General features: G+C 55.2%; 1 protein-coding gene across 1 annotated transcript in view; it reads left to right on the forward strand.

The window, feature by feature from the left end:
* Positions 1-1534: 1534 nt before the first annotated feature.
* The window catches only part of ASB2 (ankyrin repeat and SOCS box containing 2), a 41908-nt gene continuing 30746 nt past the window's right edge, over positions 1535-12696 (forward strand). The window contains exon 1 of the mRNA XM_006747840.3: positions 1535-2545. The gene's annotated coding sequence lies outside the window, so the exon portion shown is untranslated. The remainder of the gene's footprint in view (positions 2546-12696) is intronic.

Below are 12696 nucleotides of genomic sequence, written 5' to 3' on the forward strand. Positions count from 1 at the left end.
GTGGGGTTCCTTGTTCTGACCCAATATTTGGATTCCCTGGTGCATGGGGGGAGGTGGCAGGGGGGCAGCTGGCAGAGCCGTGGCTGAAAGCACTGCTTTTTATGTCAGGCAATTGTGGTTCAGATCTAAACAATCACTTATACATCGTGGGATGATGGACAAGTTCCCCAAACCCCTGAGCCTCAGTTTCCTCATCTGTGAAGCAGGGGTGATGACAGCCTGCCAGGAAGGTTGTATGAATACAGCAGGGTGATGCCATTTATTTTTTTAAATTGTATTTTATTTACATTCAATTCGCTAACATATAGTGTTTCCTTAGTGTCAGAGGTAGAGGTCAGGGATTCAGTGGTTGCACGCAACACCCAGGGCTCATTTCATCCGTGCCCTCCTTACCCGTCACCCAGTTACTCCAGCTCCCCCTCCCACCGACGATGCCATTTATTAGTGGAAATGTGTCCAGCCAGCCCCTCCCCCTGCTGGCCACCCCCAGCACACTTTCTGTTCCCTGTGACTCTTTACCCACAGTTTAGGCTCTGGATTTTCAAAAGCTGAGTGAAGACACAAGGCAACAGGATTTGGAGAGTGAGTTTCTCCAGCTCGCTCCACTATGAGAGGTTCATCTGGATTGGGAGGGAGAGGTAAGGCAGAAGGCCACTTGAGAAGGGACACTGTGCCTGCCCACGGCCCACCCCTCCCAGGCCACATCTGGGGAGGGGGTCTGGACAGTGAGAGAGCAGAAGGACCTGTGCCCCACCCCTGGCTGGGAGCCCACGGAAGCAGCAGGACCCCAGGGATGCACTCCCCGGGACCCACTAGAAATTCCTCCTGCCGAGGACAACCCCCAAACAGTAAAGAGAACTGGATGGCCCCTCGATGCCCTTCCCTCATCGCCCGCCCCCCACCATGGCACAGGGGTCTGAGAGGGGCCGGGCATGAGCTAACCTTGAGGGGTCACCAACTATAGTAGCCTGGGGGGTGGGGCAGCCCCAGATGGGGCAATACGGGTGCCAGGGCCGAGTAGCTGGGAGACAGCCTGGGACTGACGGTGTCCTTCAGTCCCCAGCACCAGATCAGACGCCCAGAACTTCAACCAGAACCCAGGGTACCCTGCGTTCACTGAGATTTAGAATGTTCACTGAGGGGGAATGTTCCAAGAGACTGTAAAGGCATCCTGCCTTTGACTCTGTAAGAAATCATGCTAGGGGGTTGTAAATCCAGTATCCTCCAAGGGGAATGGGCCTTTGAAATGGAATTTTTTTTCCATTTAGAAGAAGAGACCAAGTGACATTCCCAGCCCCCTCCCTCACTCCAGCAGGTGGGGATGTAAGTGTCTGGCAGCGTGCCAGGAGCATCCTGGATACTCAGTGCCTGTGGCTGAGCATGTTGTCTCTGCCACTGGATGCTGACATCTTGTGCCATTCGATCTAGTCCAGAAACAGGGGCTTTCTTCCCTGGCCGTGTGCTGGCAGAAGGGTTCCCTCGGCTTTGTGCTGCTGCTAAGGCTGGTGCGTGCACTAGTTTGTTTGCTTGCTTGCTTGTTTGTTTCCCTGCCTTTTGCAGCCCAGCCCCACCCCATGCATGACAGCCCGAAGCTGGATCCCTGAACCTCCAAGGCAGGCTCTGCCCCTGGGGCCTGCTCAGCGGTGTTTGCCAAGCCCACTTACCCCAAACCCAAACACCCTTCCCTCCCGCTCTCTTCTCTCTGCTCCTGTTCATCTTCTGCCTCCCCGCCTTCCCTCCATCCACCCTTCTCCCTGCCCTCTTCCCAGTCTCCCTGCCTCCCCCACCTTCCCCTCTGCTCCCCCTTCTGTCCCTGAGTCCCCTGCTGCTCTCTCCCTCTTGTTCCTCTGTCTTCCACGCTCCCCTTTTCATCCCCGGATTATCTCAGTGTCCCTCTCCCCTTGCTTCTCTGTTTTCCCCAATTCTTCTTTCTCCTCTCATGTATGCCTTCTCCCCTCTCCTCCTGCACCTCTTCCTTTCCTTCTTCCTCTCCATCACCTTTTTGCACTTCCCTCCCTTCTCCTGTCCCCTAGTGTCCCCCCCTCTGTCTCCTCATCTCCCAGCTCTGGCTCCCCACCCTCTTTCCCTCTCTCTCTGTCTCTCACCCTCCCTATCTCTCTTCTCTCTCGCTCCCTCCTGGGGAGTTCCAGAAACATACCCATATATGGCCTCCATGTCAAGGATCACAAATGACGACGTCACGTGAGGGCCAGCTCTCCGAGATGCTCTCTGCCGCGAGGTCCGTAATTGACGCACCGTGGAGGGACAGAAGGCGGCAGGGCGGCCTCCTCCGGGCGATCTTCAAATAGGACATCTGAGATGCACAACATCTTATAGTTTGGCTGGCCATCACTGGTCATGCGGTGGGCCTGAAATAAACTCCCTGCTTCAAAGGAAAGCGTTTCAGAACTGCCTGGCAGAGCGGCCAGGAGCTCAGGGCCAGGGCAGAAGGAAAACTCAGGGAGCATGTTCTGAATTAAGACACCCTCAAGAAAACCCTTTTTAGTACCCCTGCATTGTGTGCCCCTGTTTCAGAGCCTAACAGGTAATGCATGCTTTCGACTTTCTTACACAGACTTTGAGAAAGATTGTTTGGCTGGGACTTAACCACTGCGTTGCTTGTTGGTGACTCCTTATTATCAAGACTCCTTGCTTGCGTCTCTCTCTCCTGTCTCTTGTGTAGAAAGCATGCCGGGGACTTTCACTTTGGACCTGGGGGACAGAGAATCAGCCGTATGCATGCACTTATGCATTCTGCTGGAGGACGCTCGCTCAGAATATCACTCTGCTGTGCACTTCTAAACATGGAAATGGAATGGGGTTATCGGTGGTGCTCTTGTGGGTGCCGTGGACCTAGGGCAGTATCTGTGGGGGACAGACGGCTTTCAGAAAGGCTTTTAGGTCAGGTGGCTAGATAGCTATGTTTATGCCCGTGGGCATCGATGTCCCGTGACATTTAGGGAGTGCCTCTGTGTGCACAGTTTCGTGGGGTGATAGAAGTCAGCTGCCAGGAGCTGTACCTGCAACTGCTTGGGGCTCGGGGGGGTGGGGGGACGCCCAATCTGCAAACAGAGACTGTGACACAATGTAAAGAATGAGATGTTCCATGAGATTTAACAGAGCACCGTGGGATTGCCGAGATGCAAGAGTACCTCGTGTGAGCGTGTGTGCGTGTGCGTGTGTGTGTATGAGCATGAGGACATATCCAGGGACGAGATAGCTTTTAAAAAGCTGGGTGGATGTCACCAGGCAGAGGGGCAGGGAGAGGGACCTCCAGGCAGAGGGGCAGCTCCGGCAAAGGGCAACAGACACGTCAGGGTGGGTCGGGGGTGTCGGTGGGAAATGCAGAGTGGCTACAGCAAAGGGCCACGAAGGGGACAAAACTGGCGGGGAGGAGAGGGAAGCCAGAGAGAGATGCAGCTCCCACCAGGCCAGGCAAGAGGATGGAATATTTTCCGATTGTTTTTGAGCAAAGGGGGTGCAGGTGGGATCTGATTTCAGGTAGCTCCTCAGTAGCCAGGGGAATGGCCTGGAATGAGGGGGAAGAGAGGCGGCGCCAAGTAGGGAGGCCAGGTAAGTGACAGAGACACGGGGCAGGCCAGAGGCCAAGCCCCCCACACAGGAAGGACAGCAAGGCTCTCCTCAAGGAAGGAAAACTCAAGGGGCGTGAGGCAGGGGTGGGGACAGCTCTGGGGCCCAGGCAGAGGCAGCTGGGGCCACCTAGCAGCCACAGTCCCTGCCCTCTGCAGCGGAGGCCGGGGGCGAGGCGGGGCGGAGGGGCGCGTCCGGGAGGGGGGCAGAACACAGGGATGAGGCAGATTCTCCCGTCCCTTCCAAAACAGTTGGATGGGTCCCGACAGCTGGTGGCAGGCCTGTTTACAGCTCAGCCTCCTCCGGGAGCTGGCATCGGCCCCCACCTGGTGCTGTTCTCATTTGCATCATCCATTCTTGCACAAACAGACCGGCTGTGAGTGCCCGGGATCCTCCGCCCCCAGTGACCTTACAATGAATAACACAGCGATTGATATCCGTGGGCGTTCACGGAGCACTGACTGTGAGCCAGGCACTGGCCCAGGGCTTCAGGTGATTTCTCTTATTGACTCTTCTCAAGGGCATCCTGACTTAGAGGTGATGGTTACTCCCATTTGCCAGATGGGAAAACTGAGTTTCGGAGAGGTTCAGGGTTTTGCCTAGAGCCAGACAGCTAGGATGTGTTGGAGTCGGGGATCCCATCCTGGCCTCTTGGCCTCTAGTGTCCACATTCAACGCCATGGCCTCCCTGGGGCCCAGCACAGCAGTAAACAGACCCGTCCCTGGCACAGTCAGGGTGTAACAAGGTTCCCGTACATTGTGGACAGGCTAGATCCAAGAGTGTTTTCCCGAAGGAGGCACAAAAATATCTCTGGACCCGCCCAGTGTCCTCCCATTTCTGAGCCACAGAGGGTCAGACTGCCCAGAGGAGATGGTTGTTCCAGGACCGGTTTGTATCGTTTTTATCCTTAGCACCTTCTCTTGGACTAATGAATACCCAGGAATATCAAGGAAGCCTTAAGAGCTTTGCAGCTGAGGGGGAGGTTTCGGAGAGGGGGTGGTGACGTCAAAGTGAACTGACTCCTAGTTTGCTTGATTTTTTAAAGAAAGGGACACAAAGCAGAGGGGTAGACAAAGAGGGAGGAAACGCAGGGCAAGCCAAGAGGTGGAAAAGATTGAAATAAAGGCAGGAGAGGAGGGAAAAAACAGAAAGGAAAAAGATTTTGGTGGGATCCCAATTTAAAGATTTCCAGCCAGCCCTGCGGTTGGGCCCAGGTGAGAGGAGCAGGGCTCGGAGGGCCCTCTTGTCCCCACTGCACCTTCCCACCGTGCGGCCTGGAGTTAGAGCTTCCAGAACCTCCTGCTCCCCGGGGGCCACACTCTCCCGGTGCCCAGGACAGGGCTGGGCAAGGCTGCGCTTGGGCTGCAGAGGCTCAGAGCCGCACCAGAAGCCCTGCCCCTCTCACCCCTACCCCAGGCTGCCCACGCCAGTGCAGAGCCCGGCATTCTCTGAGCCTTGGGCAGAAACTGGGTCGGGGCCTGGAATCTGGCACCTAGACCTATAGGTGGCTGAGCCCCGCTGAGGGGCCTGGCTGCCGCAGGAGAAGGACAGGGAGATGGGCCAGGAGGGGTGTGGAGGGCCGGGCTGGGCAGGAGGTGAGAGAAGAGCCCCCCGTTTGGGAGGCTGAGGCAAAGGCTTGCTGCGGGGGTCCCTGGACCGCTGGGAGCGATTCACACAGGTTCAGGTCAGCAAGGCGCACTCACCTCCCCTTCAGATGGAGCCTCAGTCTCCCCCGACCCATCCATTGGGCAGAGTCCCACCTGGGTGACCGAGGCCAGTCCCGACCCCTCTCCCGGGGGGCCTCAGCTGCCCCTCCATACAATGGGGAGAGCGCCTGTGTTGGGGGTGGGTTGGTTTAAGTGTGCTGCGGGGAGCAGTTCCCCTCAGTAACTTCCAGCAATCCTGGCCCGACCTGGGAAGCCGGACTCGGGCCTGTGGAAAGCCAGGAGCTTGAAACCGGCAGCAAGGGCTCTGGGATTAGCAGAGTTGGGCGGGCCTTCTTAGAATCTTTAGCGTCTGAACAAAAGGCCCGAACTCCCAGCAGCTGTGAGGCCTGTCAGCACCACCCCACAGCAAATACCCACCATGGGGCTTTGACCTGAGCCCCTCCGGGGGTTGGGGAGGGGGCAAGCAAGGTGGCCTGGATTCCACCCCGCATCTCCTCAAGGCTGCTCACCTCTTATCCAGGGCAGAAACTTCCAGAGTGAGTGACCCCTGGCTTCTGCCCTGAATACTCATTGTCAGAGGGTCCAAAGAAAAGAGGGGCAGGCAGGCCCGTTCTCAACCCACTGTGCCAGTTACAACTCAGTCTTCCCATCCGCACATGGGAAGAGTCCTACCCCACCCACACCCGGTACTGAGAGGGTCAAAGGGTGCAGTGCATGAAAAAGACCACAAGCACCAGTTGTTTTTATGATTGGGATTTTATTTATTTTTACTTATTTATTTATTTTTTAATTTTATTTATTTATTTGAGAGCGAGAGAGCACGAGCGGGGGAGAGGCAGAGGCAGAGGGAGAAGCAGACTCCCCACTGAGCAGGGAGCCCGATGCGGGGCTCGATCCCAGGACCCTGAGATCATGACCTGAGCCGAAGGCAGACGCTCAACCGAGCCACCCAGGCGCCCCATGATCAGGATTTTTAAAGCAGTAGGACCCAGGAAGGGGAGAGAACATTTTAATTGTTCACAGCCACAAGCCCTCAAGCTGGAAGAGTTTCCATAGATTTTCCGGGACCCTCTGCAGCCTGGGGGAACAGCAGATCAGAGAGAGAAGTTTTGACAGAAGGTATTGAGCACTGCAAGGAGTAGGGTTGAGGACCCTGGGGGCCGAGTCCCCACTTGCAGCTGGCTGTCAGGATTGCCTGGGGCCGACGAGAGAGGGGAACTGTTTGAAGCTGGCAGATGGGTGGAGCGCATATTACATATATAGATGTAAGGTAGATGTGCCTGTATCCCCAAATGCCCATATACACCAAGTCCTTCTGAACACACACCCTCTGTCTCCAGTGGGACTCCAGGCCTTTCCTCAAACCTACAGAACCACAGGCCCCTGCTGTTAGTTACACGGGGTGAAGACAAGGGTCAAGTCAGACGCGGCAGCCTCTAGTCTCTTCCTTGTCAGTTTTTCCCTGGTGTGCCTCGGTTTCCTCATCTGTAGAATGGGACCAATAGCTTACCACAGATTTATCTCGTGGCTCAAACTAACAACACATGTGAGACCATAAATGAACCACAAGGGAAGGCAGTATGGTGTTTGGCAAACACCCACTGTGATCTGTGGTGACAGACGGGTCTGACGACGGTGCATCGTGTAAGAGCTAAACTGAATGGTCCGTGCTCCCCTCTCACACCTGAGAGTCACATGTGACCCTAACTGGAATACTTACTTGGCACCTACCGCATGGCCGGCACTGGTAAATGAACTAAGTGCTCACTAAGCACCCACAACCGTCATTTGTAGGCGGCCCCCTCATTCATAAACTCAAGCCCGGGACTGAGAGGAGAGTGGAGGGGTTGTAACTCCTTCCAAAGCCCGGAGGACAGCAGGTGGTGTGAGCAGGAAGGGAGGAGGGGGCAGGAGGGGCCCTGGGGAGTGGAGGATGTGGAATTAGTGGGCAGAATCCATCCTGCACCCCAGCTGCTTTGGGGAGCGCCTGGAGACCTCCCTCCCTCCCCGGCGCTGACCCCATTACTGGCCCCTGCGCCCACTCAGCAGGGCTCTGCAGGGGTCCCAGGGGGCCCCCCAGGACAGCCTGGGGTGGGAGTAACCAGCTCCCCATCGCCCAGCCAGTAGGGGGCAGAGCCAGGGTCGAACCCAGGCAGTGGGACGCCAGCGGCTGCCCCACCTGCCAGGCACGGTGATCTTCTCGATAATAGCTGTGCTTCCAAGGTTGGACTCATTCATTCATTCATTCATTCAGCCAGCATTTCATACATACCTACTGTGTATCTGGCCTTGGGCTATGTCCTGGGGTCATGACACGAATGTGACACAGTCCTGCAATTTAGAAGTTCCTAGATTCAATGGGAGGATAGGTCCAGAGCAGGCTGTTAGAGCAATGGACGGAGCTCAAGATGCCTCCGACATCAGATCGGGGGGCTTCCTGGTGGAGGAGATGCTTGAACTGCATCTGGAAGAATGACTAGCCAGGTGACAGGCAAGAGGGACGGGAAGGTGGGTGAGCAGGGCTCCATCTACAAACAGCCTGAGGACGGGAAGGAGATTGTCCAGGCTCACACTCCTCTCCCAGGTCCCCAGCTGAAGGGGAGCCTGGTGTGCCGGAGGATGGCTGTCAGTCCTCCTCCTTGTCCCTTGCCTTCCTGGTCATGCCCCACCATCAGTTTTCGAGTAAGACATTCCAGGAGCCACTCCTCCCACTGTAACCCCCCAAACAGCCCCAGAGACCCCACCCCACGCACAGGAACCCAGACCCCACTGCCATTTCCCAGGCAGACCCTGGCTGTCAGCCAGCCGGGACTTGAGGGGAGGGAAAGAACTGGGGGGGGGGGCGGGGGAGAAGCCACTTTTCCAATGCTAATCCTCAGCACAGCCCTGAAAGAGCCATGTTTCTATGCCCATTTCACAGATGTAGAAAGTGAGGCCCAGCTTAGAGGAGCGTTGACTACGGATGGACCGGGTACTGCTCTGAGTGCTTTGCATGTGCTAACTCAAAGAACGGTCACAGTCACTGTTGTCCCATTTTACAGATGCCTCCTGGGGGGAGGGTTCCCCTGGAGGCAATGTTTGGGGCACTGCAAAGGGGGTAAGGGAGGAGCCCCTGGAGGCCCCAGGGGTTCCAAGCTGGCCTTGGACTGGCCGCCCTTGAACTCTGCTCCCCCTGCAGGCCCCTCACTTGCCTGGGCAAAGCCTCCAGCTTTCTCTGGGAAAGGGCTATTTTTTTTCTATCCCAATCAGCCTCCCAAAGGGTCCCTTGGGACTGCTGACTGCCCCCCCGCTCTCTCTCTCCAGGACTCAGGTCTAGAAGGTGGCCCAGCCCCAGGCAGAGGCCTCAGAAATCAAGCTAGGCAGCATGCAGAGGAGGGAGACTGAGGCTGAAAGAAGCACAGTTTCTCTCCCAGGATCACCACTCCTCCCTCTCACATGATATAGGCAATCTTACTATGTCCGTTTAATAGATGGACAATTTGAGATTCTAGGAGATCACACAGTGAGTAACTGGCAAAGCTCTGGCTTGAACCTGGTCAAGCTGACCCCACGAGCTGCTTTATAACTGCCCCTCAGCCACCTCCCCGCAGGAGACGGTCCCCCAACCCCCTTGTCCCTGGCAGGCGTGCCTGAGCCCTTGATTCTCACACCAACCCCTTGATAGTACTTACTGGTGTCTCCATTTTGCACATGTGGGAACTAAAGATACATGACTTATCCAAGGACCCTCAAAGGCTGGGGATCTCAGTGGGAAAAGCAAGAGACGTCTGGGCTCACAGCAGGGTGGGGAAGTTCGCCCTCTCCAAGGCAGAGACCCTCTCCATCAGGGTCCCTTCAAGGTTACCACCCCCCTCACCTGTCTGTGTACACCTTCCTCTGGGATGGCCAACAGCCTGATGTGGGCTCCGTACACAGGAGCAGGTCAGGTGGCCAGGCTGGTTGAGGATGGTGATGTTACCCCTGGCTGCTCAGAGCCCAGGTGTGTGCCAGTTACTTGGATTGTGTTCCTGGAATTCCCAGGAGGAGCACTGGGGCTCCAAATCCCAGCGTTCCAGCCCTCTGTCCTTGTGCAAACCTTTCCCTTCCCCTCCTTGAACCTTAATTGCCTCATCTGTAAAATGGGGAGCAATCACATCGGGGCATCAGGTACTTTCAGAAGGAGTGGCGGTATAGAAGAATTAATGTCAGTTCAACAGGAAAACGTTCCTACTTTCTCAAGCTGTTGTCAGGGCCATGCCATGAAATGACCGTTAGGCAGGAAAGTCTCTGGATGCCGCCAGACCCGCGGAGGAGGGCCTGGTGAGTCTGGAACTGGCTGCAGGAAATTGGCAGGTCCAGGTGACTGCGACCTGGCTCCTCCCACAGGCATCTGGTCAGGGAAGGGGCAAGGTAGCCGGGTGCTGTCCATACGCCTCTGATCAGCCCACGCCAGCCTGCTGGGCCCATGGCTGCCTGGTGGTGAGGGGTGGGAGGGGTTCCTGTCAAATGCTTACTTTACCTCTTATGCAGCTACTGCCCCAGCCACGGATGGCCTCTACAACGTGGTGAAGTGGGTTGTCTCACTCCCATTTTTACTGATAAAGGAACTAAGGCCCAACAAGGGGAAGTGATTTAATCAAGGTCACATAGCTCGTAAGTTCCAAATTGAAACTAGACCGTAGGCTCCCAACATCTGGACCTGAGACCCTTCTACTCCCACCTGGTTCCTTATTTCCCTATGACTAACGCTAAGCTCTTTGCATATGGTAGACCTCTTAAGGTGGCCAGAGGGGACCCTCAGGGACAGAGAGTTTGGGTTTTATATAGCACAAAGATAAACCAAATGTCTCACAGAGTTATAGAGGCTAAAAAACCAGAAGAGCACTTGGAAACCCAAAACTCTCTTTTTGCAAGGGGACAACTGAGGCCCAGAGAGGGATAGGGACTTGGCCAAGGTCACACAGCACTCTCGTGTCAACATGGAGACCATAACCCAGGTCTCTGTCTCTCTCCAGTGTTCTTCCCCTTGCCTCCTGGCCTGGAGCAGATGCCCTCAAATGGGGGCACCACAATGGGGGCCCTGGGAAAGCCGAGGGTGTCACCTCTCACTGGGCAGAGCCCACTCCCCACCCTCCTAAAGGCCGACCTGGGCCCACCCAGACCTCAGGCACAGGGGAGCAGGGAAGGGGGCCTGGGCCAGCTGGGCCCCTACGGGGTGGGAGGGTCAGAGGCTATGCTCTAGGCCATCCTGACATTTAACAGATGGAAAAATCGAAGCTCAAGAGAGGAAGAGAGGTGCTCATGGTGAGTTGGTACACGAACCGAAGTCTCCTGATTCCCAGTCTTTGGCTCGTTTTACAATAAACAAAACTAATGCTGAAGTTGCTGCAAAAACAAATAACACTCCAATCAGGCACCAAGTGATTCTGAGGTCACGGTGCCCCTTCCCCTCCCCTAGTGTGGAAAACGAGCACGACCGCCTGACGTGTTGATCTAGAAAAGCGTTCTCAGCCCTGGCTACACACTAAAATTGTCAGGGAAGCCTTGAACTCCAGGGAAACCTGGAGGCTTTGAGTCCATCGGTCTAGGGTGAAATCAGGGCCTTGGTATGTTCTCAAGATTCTTGACCAGACCTGAGAATGAGGCATTAAGATGATTCTGGCTGCATATAACAGCAAACTCAACCAACACTGGCTTAAACCAGAAGGATCTTCAGTCTCTACCTAATAGGCAGGCCAGGGTGGGTGCACCAGTGTTAGTTCAGCAGATCAACAATATAATAAAAGATCCAGAAGACCTATCATTAACTCTGTCAAACTCATTGTACCAGCACGGTTCCCCTCATGGTTACAAGATGGCTGCCCCTGTGCCAAGCATCCACTCCTCCAAGCTCAAAGCAGGGATGTGGACAAGGAGTGATTTTCTTCACTGCTCTCTCTTTCATTAGGACAGTTGTTCTGCTGTCAGAGAAGATGGGGGAACCGGCTGTTGGGTGGGCGGTCAAGGGGTGCAGTAAACTTTAACCAGCCCTTCTCCTCTCATGGCCTTAGGAAGAGGACCCAGGGTCAAGTCCACACAGGAACTACTGACCACAGCCCAGATGGAGAAGTTGTAGCAGCAGAACACTTCTTGGAAGACGTTCTGGAAGAGGAGGCACTTGCTCTGGGCCTTGAGGAGTGAGGAGGGATTCTGAGAGTGTAGAAAGGGAGGAGACGGGTCGGCACAGGACGAGCAAGAGCACTGGGGTGGGAGCCGCAGGTGAGTTGGGGGAAAAGTGTGTCTTCGCCTTACCTGGAAGATCAGGTGTGCGGAGGTAGAGGCTGAAGGGAGAGTGAGAGCTAGATTCGAAGGGCCGGGAGGCCCGGGCCATGGGTGCAGGTAGAGGAGGGACTTGGTGAGGCCTGCGGTGTGGGGCACGGAGGGGACGATGGGTGGGTGGGGCTGGGACACCACATGAAGGCCACTGCTGGGGTGGGCGGAAGGAAGTCCGGGCCTGAGCCCGCCAGAATGGGTGCAGAGAAGCAGACAGAGGGCAGTGGTGGATAACCAGGCAGACCGTGGCAGGGCACAGAATCTTCGGTCCCAGATGCCCTCATGCTGCTAATCCACTGTCTTCACACCCACAGTCTCTAGCTTTGCTTGGAAAGCCCAGATCTGCTTAATAATAACCTTGCCGCTATTTTATAGAGCAAGACTTGCTGCTCTTAGGACTGTTACCAGAATTAGAAGAGTATCTATCAAGGGCTTAGCCTGGTGTCAGGTCGCGCCCCTTGCCCCACCCCCACACAACAGGAGTCCCATCTCTCTCTACTCCTGCTTTATGATTGATCCTTCTCCAAAGTGGTGGTTCCTGGGCACCTGTGGAGCTTTTCAAAGAGGGGTAATAGCTGGGCCACACTCCCAGAGATTCTGACTTAATTGGTCTGAGGCGGGGTCCAAGCATCAATACCCTTTAGAACCTATTTTATACACTTTTTAATTATTATTTTTCTTTTTAAAATTCTTCTTCTTCTTTTTATGTAGGCACCACACCCAACGTGGGGCTTGAACTCACAACCCGGAGATCAAGAGTCACTTGCTCTTCTGACAGAGCCAGCCAGGTGCCCCTACCTTTTAAGTAGATGTGTTATTGCAGGATAATGGGCTCACAGAGGAGTGTAGAAATCATACTTGAAGAGGTTCCTGACAAAGGGAGCCAACCAATCATGGAACCACTTAGATCAAGAAAAACAGCGTGACTGGCTTCCCAGAAGTCTCCCTCATGTCTCCTCCCAGTTAGTAACCACCAAAGGTCCACCATAGTTTAGTCTGCCTGGAACTTTACAGAAATGGAATCACGTACATATGTTCTTCATTATCTGACTTCTTTTGCTCACAATGGTTGTGTGAGCTTCATCCTGCGATGAGCAGTGGTACTTTATCTGTTTCACTGGTATACACTACCGTGGGAATATACCA

The sequence above is a fragment of the Leptonychotes weddellii genome, chromosome 9 (assembly GCF_054177405.1).
Source record: "Leptonychotes weddellii isolate Sample4059 chromosome 9, ASM5417740v2, whole genome shotgun sequence".
NCBI classification, from domain to species: domain Eukaryota; kingdom Metazoa; phylum Chordata; class Mammalia; order Carnivora; family Phocidae; genus Leptonychotes; species Leptonychotes weddellii.